This window comes from Sinocyclocheilus rhinocerous, unplaced genomic scaffold (genome assembly GCF_001515625.1).
Source record: "Sinocyclocheilus rhinocerous isolate Xijiao unplaced genomic scaffold, SAMN03320098_v1.1 scaffold220, whole genome shotgun sequence".
Lineage (NCBI taxonomy): Eukaryota > Metazoa > Chordata > Actinopteri > Cypriniformes > Cyprinidae > Sinocyclocheilus > Sinocyclocheilus rhinocerous.
In genome coordinates, this window is record NW_015666573.1 from 279124 (window position 1) to 289080 (window position 9957).

Genomic DNA, 9957 nt, shown 5'->3' on the forward strand with positions numbered 1-9957 from the left:
AAAAGAGTATCAAAAAGAAGGAGAGATATTCCATGTCTAAAGTGTGTCTTTTTCCTCTCTATATCGCCTGAAGCTCTGTTCACACTTACAGAGAATTACAGCAACTAAGTGAGCAGAAGTTGTTTATTTTCAATGATCATTTTCTAATTCATGAAGGAACAGTCCACCCATTGAATGGAAAAAAAAATTTTTAGTAAATTGCATATATTTTATATAATAAAGGATATTTTGCCAGTTTTGGGAGGGCTCTTAAAGGAACAATTCATCCAAAAATGTAAATTCTGTCATCATATGCTCATCCTCATGTTGTTCCAAACCTGTATGAGTTTCTTCTGTTGAACACAAAAGATGTTTTGAATGTTGGAAACAGTTTTGGTTGCCATTGACTTCCATTGTATGGACAAAAAATACAATGGAAGGCAATGAGAACCAAAACTTTTTGGAACGACATGAGGGTGAGTAAAGGATGGCAGAATTTTTATTTTTGGGTAGACTATCCCTTTAAAAGCATTTCACTGTTCTATATGATTTGTCTCTGCCCACATATGTCACAGGTACAGAAGGAGAAGACTCGGAGGTAATGTCAACAACAAAGTCTTTATTCACAGGTAATTTAGAGAAGCAGTATGGTAAACAGGTGAGTATATAATTCAATGACGGTAAATAGCACTTAGCGTGAGCATAAACAGTTCTTTGTTTGTTGCAGGTGCTGGCTGGTGTGCGTTGAAGGCTTAGTGAAGACTGGAACTGAAGACTGACTGAAGACAGGTAAGTATCCAAGGAAGTAGCCGGGTAAGTCCTCACATGAGAAAAGACAAGACCTGACAAGGAAGAAGTGAAGAGTAAGTGCTCTTTAACAGGGCTTGATGAGATTATTCATGGCAGGTTTGGTGATGGCTGACTGAGTGCAGGTGTTGACCAGAAGGGATGCTGGGAAATGTAGTTCCCAGTGGACTGGGCTGGTGACTGAGGATAGTGATTAGACTGGTGACTGGGGATTGTGACAGTACTACTCCCCCTCCCCCCTCCCAGAAAGTGCGACCTTGCACCAAAACAGGCCCAACTGGGGAGTAGAGGGAGGAAGAAAAAAGGATAATCTGAGCCAGGCGGAGCCAGCCGAACAGGAAGCCAACAAGGTGGAGCAGATGGAGCTGAGCCCCTCCGACGCAGAGCCAAACACCACCATAGCAGAGCAGAAGGAACTGAGGATGCCCGCGGTGGAGCAGATGCCCACCAGAGCAGTGTAGATGGGTCTAAAAAGCCCCACAATGGAGCAGACCACCACAGCTGAGGAGATGGTGCCGAAGACCTCCACGGCAGAGCAGAAGACCACCAGGGCAGATCTGGAGGGATTGGGACCATCTGGAGGGCGGGCTGACTTGGGACCATCTGGAGGACCAGCTGAGTGACGGGCATCTGCAGGGCCAACTGAGTGACGGTCATCTGGAGGGCCGGCTGAGAGATGGGCGTCTGGAGGACCGGCTGAGAGACGGGTCTCAATAGACAGGATATAGGAAAACAAGATATTCCATTGGCTGCTGTGGCCAGGACAGAGAAGACAGGAGAACAGGAGATTCCATTTGCCACCATGGCCGGAACATTGGAGACAGGCGAACAGAAGATTCCATCGGCCACCGTGGCCAGGACACAGAAGACAGAAGAAGAGAAGATTCCATCGGCCGCCTTGGCCAGGATACAGGAGACTCTGTCAGCAGCCGTGGCCACTTCTGGATAACCAAGTAACCAGAGGTTGTTTTCTTGGGTCGCCGACTGACAGACCAAAGACTCAGGAACGACCTCTATGGTCGTATCAGGACAAACAGGCAATTTGGGAGCTAACACCTCCAATTCGCTATGAGTGATAGGGCAGTGTGCGGCCTAGACACACACTATGGCAACCACCATAACAGGAGGAACAATCAGTGACAGAAGGGACTCTGAATCCTCCAGGCTGGGAACAATCTGATTGGGCACTGGCCTATGGGCTATGACCTCAGTAGACTCAGGTAAAGCACTCACTGCTGGAGATTCTGACTTGGTTGCCCTGTTAGTTGAGGTTTCTGGAGATTGAAAGTTTGCTAGGCTGAGCTCTGGGATTAGAGCAGGCACTGGGCTGAGCTCAAGGATGAGAGCGGGCACTGGGCTGAGCTTGGGGACGAGAGCAGGCACAGAACTAGGGATAAGGGCTGGGGCCATCACTGAGAACGTAACGGCCTGGACACTGACTTCTGGGGCTGGAACGGACTCGATACAGATCGCTGAGACTGGAGCGGACTCGTTACTGAATTCGAGGGCTGGAGCAGACTTGTGACTGAACTCCGGGAATGGAGCCATCTCTGTACTGTGCTCATTGGCGGGAGCTGACACTGGAGTGGACTCATGGGCTGGAGTCAACACTGGAGCAGACTCAGGGGCTGGAGCCGACACTGGAGCAGACTCAGGGGCAGGGGTTGGAGCCGACACTGGAGTGGACTCAGGGTCAGGGGTTGGAGCTGTCCTGCTCCACCACACCGACCGTATATGGGGATCCACATAGCCACAACACAGTATCTAAATACCGTTCAAGTGTGACGCCAGAATCTCCCACCAGTCCCCATGCAGAGAGAGTCTTATTTAGTCCACTCCAAAACAAATCCATCAAGACTCTGTCATCCCACGATGTTTAATGACAATACTGCAGGAATTCCTCCACATATCCTTCTATACTGCGGCCATTTTGATAAATGGAACACAGAATATCCTCTGGGGTGACTGCCACTGAAATCATGGTTGCTGGTCTGGTCTTCTGTCACAGGTACAGAAAGAGAAGACTCAGAGGTAACGTCAACAACAAAGTCTTTATTCACAGGTAATTCAGAGAAGCAGCGTGGTAAATAGGTGAGTATATAATTCAATGAAGATAGATAGCACTTAGCTTGAGCATAAACAGTTCTTTGTTTGTTGCAGGTGCTGGTGGGTGTGCGGTGAAGGCTTAGTGAAGACAGGATACTACAGGATTTTAAGCCCAATTTGCTAGTCAACGAGCTCGCCGACAGGTTGGGCTGTGATCGGGGGGAAATCAGTGGGTGATCAGCGCTCAGCAATCTTTGTGTGAACTACTCAACGACGCATCAAAAAGGCTCGCTGACGCCAAACAAATATCTAGCATGCTAAATATCTGGACCGGTCGGCCGACTCGTCATCACGTGGTGTCAGGTGTCTCAACAAGCTACAGCCAATGAGCAAGGCATGGGTTGTGATCAGTGGAAGAAAAACAGCAGCAGCAGCTGAAAAACAGCAGCAGCAACATGGCTTTAAGAAAAGTTTGAACAATAAATGGAGCTAATTTTTTCAGAACAGATCGTCACGCAAACAGCTTGCAGCACTAATTTCTTCCCGACGTCCTTTTTCAAATAAACAACTCCTGTTTCACTTGTTGTTTCGAGTCATTTCCGTTCAACTTCTTGCATGTGTTTTCGTGACAAACGGGGTTTGGGGACCATGTAGAGTCATTGGGTGCCAGAGTTGTTGTCAGCTCGTATAGTGTGTGACCCCCTGTTGCAGATCATTTACGTAGTGTCACGCAGTGTGAACACCATAACAACTTCAAGACACACAGCAAGTCATGTAGTCTGAACAGCACAGCGATCTGCCGACGTTTAAAGTCGTGTAGTGTGAACTTGGCTTAAGTATCCAAGGAAGTAGCCGGGTAAGTCCTCACATGTGGAGAGACGAGACCAGCCAAGGAAGAAGTGCAGAGTAACTGCTCTTATACAGGGCTTGAAGAGATCATCTATGGCAGGTGTGGTGATGGCTGAGTGCAGGTGTTGACCAGAAGGGATGCTGGGAAATGTAGTTCCCAGTGGACTGGGCGGGTGACTAAGGATAGTGAATGGACTGGTGACTGTGATAGAGGATAGATGATAAGACTGTGAATGGACTGGCAGAGGTGTAAAGAGTACCTGAAAACCATACTTGAGTACAGGTATCTTACAGTGAAAATTACTCCACAACAAGTTACAAGTCACCAATTTCAAAACAACTTGAGTAAAAGTCTTAGAGTATCTGATTTTAATAATACTTAAGTATTTTACTTATACTAAATATAGGCTCAGATATGCACTAGTCAAAGAGAAATGCCAGTGAAAAACAAGAAAGAGTTGATTTGTGAGAAGAGCAATCACGTTTATTTTCCAAAAACCAAAATAAAACTGAACACCACAAAATTGCAGGCTCACTGACACGTCATTTCGCATCATTCCCATTCCAATTTTCGCGTGTGTTTTCGTGACAAAACGTGGTTTGTGAGTTGTTGTCAGCTCGTGTAGTGTGTGACCCCCTGTTGCAGATCATTTACGTAGTGTCACGCAGTGTGAACACCATAACAACTTCAAGACACACAGCAAGTCATGTAGTCTGAACAGCACAGCGATCTGCCGACGTTTAAAGTATTAAAACTGCTCTTATACAGGGCTTGAAGAGATCATCTATGGCAGGTGTGGTGATGGCTGAGTGCAGGTGTTGACCAGAAGGGATGCTGGGAAATGTAGTTCCCAGTGGACTGGGCTGGTGACTAAGGATAGTGAATGGACTGGTGACTGTGATAGAGGATAGATGATAAGACTGTGAATGGACTGGCAGAGGTGTAAAGAGTACCTGAAAACCATACTTGAGTACAGGTATCTTACAGTGAAAATTACTCCACAACAAGTTACAAGTCACCAATTTCAAAACAACTTGAGTAAAAGTCTTAGAGTATCTGATTTTAATAATACTTAAGTATTTTACTTATACTAAATATAGGCTCAGATATGCACTAGTCAAAGAGAAATGCCAGTGAAAAACAAGAAAGAGTTGATTTGTGAGAAGAGCAATCACGTTTATTTTCCAAAAACCAAAATAGGTCTCTTCTGTATCAGTTTACTGTAAGATAAATAAAATAATGTTATATATTTATTTATTTTTTTACTGAACTTTTACAATAATAACAGGATAAGAATACAGGAGAATAGTGAAAAAATTATTAAAATTAAAAAGTCCAAGCTTTATTGCAATGGTTTCGGCCTTATTGTCGTTGCTAAGGAACTCGCATTCTTTTAAAGTAGCCTTGTTGACAAGTTTGGTTGAGTAAGGGCAAGATATTGTACTTTCAGTGCCCTGTAGTTGGTGATATCACTTTTATCGCTTTTGTAGCTGAAATAAACTGCTGCAGAAAAAGCTAGGTGCCATGCAAAATGTAATATGTAATTGCAACACTCATTACAAATGTAGCTGAGTAAAGAGTACAGATGCTTATTAAAAAAATGCAGTGAAGTAGAGAGTAAAAGTTGCTAATATCTTTGATACTTAGTAAAACTACAGAGTATCCAAAAAAGATACTCAAGTACAGTAATTAATTACATTTACTCAAACACTTTACAGCTCTGTGGACTGGTGACTGGGAATTGTGACAACATATTGAAACCATGTCAGAAATTGTGATTTTTATTCATAAAATGATAATTGTTCAACTAGTCCATGATATGATGCATTATTCACTGCTGCAATTTATATACAATTTTTTTTCTGCAAAATGCTAATATTTAGCAGCAAGAAACCTTATTTTTAAGAGCAGTAAATTTTATTTGTGGTTATCAAAAGCTATGACCAGTTATGCAGCCCTCCAGCAAGAAACAACAGTGACCTGGTGACCTCCAGCAATAAAATCACTGTCAGTATAAATGAGGTTTAAAACTTCAAATATTGCCTTTGCATCGGATCTCTGTTTTGGATCTGTCTCTGTCTTGCTCTTACCCAGAGTGTCAGTATCTGCATCTTGCTGTGAGACATGACGTTAGGTATTAGCCCCTTGCTGTGTACCTGTCAGTGTCTGTCTACCCATCTCCAGCCTTCTCTTTCCTGCTACCTCTCCATTTGACATTTGTCTCTTCTCTCTCTCTCCATTCTTATTCCCCATCACTCTGTGTGTCTGCATGCGTATGTTTCCTTTCTCTCTCCCTCTCCCTCTCTCTCCTGTTGTGGTGATAAAACATGCCTTGTGTGTCTTTCTGCAGTGCTGTGTGATCAGAGTGGAGAGTGAGCACAAAAGAGAGAGAGACTGTGTGTGTGGTTGGTTTCTCAGAGACCCAAGGAACATGTTGTCCCCTTCTGGCTGGGAATACTAAAAGCCTGATCCCACAGCTGCTGCCTTTGTGTCTCCAGCCCCTGACCACACTTATATAAGCCCAGACCACATAGCCAACTGTCCAGCAAGCATAAAATTCAGTGTATCTCTATCATCCTTTCAAACAGTCGGGGATGAGATGCGACACAGAGCTGTGCTGTGTCTGTTTTTGGGGGGTATCTAATTCACCCGGGACAGTCAAAGTGTAGAATAAAATGAGACTCGAAGACTGAAACTGGAAAAAGAGTTGTATACTGCCTTGAACTGTAATTGAAGCTTTTTTTTTTAAGTATTGGTGATTTTATATATATATGCATATATGTGTGTGTGTGTGTGTGTGTGTGTAAGCCGATTTTAATGCACTCTTCTCTCCGCAGAGTGCATTAATCATTTAATGCAAAACTAGCCGTCATTATCCTGATATATATACCATGGTCATTTGACAAGTTAAAGTTGTTAATGATGTTGCAGCATTGTCAACAAGTTTCTGTGCTCCTTAATGTTTCTGTGTGTGCGCAGCTTGATCTCCGACCTCTCTCTCTCTCTTTCTCTGTGTGCGTCAATGAAAGCAGCACATTAATATAAAATGGTGATTAAACTGACTTGGAACTAGCTGTGGATTAAACGACTTTAATGCATACCTGCCAGCCAATCAGAATCAAGTATTCAGACAGACCATGGTATAAATATAGGCTCCAGCATCCCTTTGACCCTACATAAGTTGTATGGAGATATTTATAAAGATAATATACATAACAGTATATCCTGCTTATCTAATTCACGACAGTCAAAGTGTAGAATAAAATGAGACTCGAAGACTGAAACTGGAAAAAGAGTTGTATACTGCCTTGAACTGTAATTGAAGCTTTTTTTTTAAGTATTGGTGATTTTATATATATATGCATATATGTGTGTGTGTGTGTGTGTGTGTGTGTAAGCCGATTTTAATGCACTCTTCTCTCCGCAGAGTGCATTAATCATTTAATGCAAAACTAGCCGTCATTATCCTGATATATATACCATGGTCATTTGACAAGTTAAAGTTGTTAATGATGTTGCAGCATTGTCAACAAGTTTCTGTGCTCCTTAATGTTTCTGTGTGTGCGCAGCTTGATCTCCGACCTCTCTCTCTCTCTTTCTCTGTGTGCGTCAATGAAAGCAGCACATTAATATAAAATGGTGATTAAACTGACTTGGAACTAGCTGTGGATTAAACGACTTTAATGCATACCTGCCAGCCAATCAGAATCAAGTATTCAGACAGACCATGGTATAAATATAGGCTCCAGCATCCCTTTGACCCTACATAAGTTGTATGGAGATATTTATAAAGATAATATACATAACAGTATATCCTGCTTATATACCTAAACACTATATATCACACATCATTATGTAGCAATAGGCCTATATATTATGTTTTATATAAAATATTAATACAAAATCATACTCTCCTCTTATTGTTTACTGCTTTATCCAGAGCTTTTGCTTATCGTTAAATTAAATGAACGCACGTGCAGACTAATGCAAACCATTCGGATGAAAACCGTAAAGCAAAGAAACTCTGCGAATGACAACTGAACTGGCTAATGAGCTAATGAGGGACTACTCATGTAATAAGAGACTTTGAAAAAAATGTAATGAATGTAAATTATGACACAACACCAACAACTTCAGCTCTCTCACTCACATAAAAAGCACAGATGAACAGCCCGTGGCTAATTCGTAGCTGTATATCACCCACTGCTCAGCGCGTTGACCAACCGTTTCCCTGTGCCCCTCTCCACGTGCAGACAGACGGTGGCATGTACTGCACCGCCACTCGCCCTCTAGTGGTTAGTTGAGAAAGCGCGTGCTGGGCCTGTCTTCTGCTCAGGAGTCTGGTGATGCTGTTGCTGGCTTTTAGAATGCTGTGTCCATATAGGAACCAGCTCAGAATACTGATTCCACAGTGCAGCACTTTTGCATCAGGGCTGCGGTCAGGCAGACTCTAGCCAAGGAGTGTCCACTGTCTCTACCCCGTCTCTCTTCAAAAAATAAAATCAATGCATGTGTATTAATTTCTGCAATCATAAATGGCAACATAAGATGGTTTCTTTACTCATACTGTGGGGTTTCAATGCAGTCTATAAAGGATATGCATAAATATATAAATAAATAAATATAGAAATGGCTGCCTTAGACAATAAAAACATGTATTTGAATATTATTGCAGTTTTCTTTACATTTTAGTTTTTCCTCCATATTTTTATTTATTTACAACATAATAAAGAACAAAAATAGTAGACAAATAAGAGTTATAAATACAAACAAATAATAAAGAAATACATAAATATAATCTTTTTATTTTTATTATTATTAATTCTTAAAAAGTCCAGAGCATGTTTTCTTTATGTTGCACAGATGCTCTTGTCCTTTATAAAGCATCTGTGCACTTTATGACGCTAGTAGTAGACAAGTGCATTTGGGCATTATATTATCCTCCTGAAATGTAGGCTGAATCTTTACAATATGCTATTAAAGGGTTAGTTCACCCAAAAATGAAATTTAGCCCACAAATTACTCACCCTCAAGTCATCCTAGGTGTATATGACTTTCTTCTTTCAGACGAATCTTTTTTGTTCAAAGATCTTGAACTTTGCATTTGTTTGGTGTGTGGATTCCTTTTTTCTTTTTGTATTTTTGTATTTTTTATTGATTGAATCTATGCACCCAATTATATTTTCTTTTTTACTGAATTGACGCACAGTTTTTTCATATAGTGTTTTTGTGCCTTGACTGTGGGAGCAGAAACTTTTATTATGTAGCCAGTGGACTACACTGTTTCATTCCTTGGAGCCTCAGAAAGATTGGTCTAGAAATGACAAAATCTCACTAGAATGCAGTTTTCCATTTGAGAAGCACCCTTTGACCAATCACCACTGCAAATTCAATGTGTGGTTGAAGGGGTTTGTTCAAGTCTAAGTAAGCAGCGACAAAAAAGTGATGACAACACACTCCAAGGTCTAAGCTCATCAAAAAAAAAAAAATTTGAAGGCGCCATGCTTGATAAATACTGATGAATATTGCTGGAAGGGTGGTGGGTAAGGGGCGAAGTGATTCTTGCCAAGAGTGCAGGATATACAGTTGTGCTCAAAATTATTCATACCCTTGGTAAATATGATCAAAGAAGGCTGTGAAAATTAATCTATCGTCAATCCTTTAAAGGGGTCATATGATGCGATTTCAATTTTTCCTTTCTCTTTGGAGTGTTACAAGCTCTTGGTGCATAAAGAAGATCTGTAAAGTTGCAAAGATTAAAGTCTCAAATCCAAAGAGATATTCTTTATAAAAGTTAAGAGTCAACCACGCATACTTAAAACGGCTCGTTCTAACACGCCCACACATTTCTACCTCACTATGTGGGAAGATTTGCATAACGCCACCAAATGTTCACGCAAAGAAAGAAGGCGTAACTTTTATTTTTATTTTAAAAAATTTTACTAAAATCTAACCTTTCATAAGGTAAATAAGAATTTAAAATGGGAGAGAAATCTCATTATGAAATAAATGTTTTTCTCTAATACACATTGGTCACAATTAATCATACCATTTTATCCAATACTTTTGCAACCTCCTTTTGCCAAGAGAACAGCTCTGGGTCTTCACCTATAATGCCTGAAGAGTTTAGAGAACATCTGACAAGAGATCAGAGACCATTCCTTCATACAGAATCTCTCCAGACCCTTCAGATTTCCAGCTGCATGTTGATGCTTCTCTTCAGTTCACCACACTCATTTTCTGTAGGGTTCAGCTCAGGGAACTGGGTTGGCCAG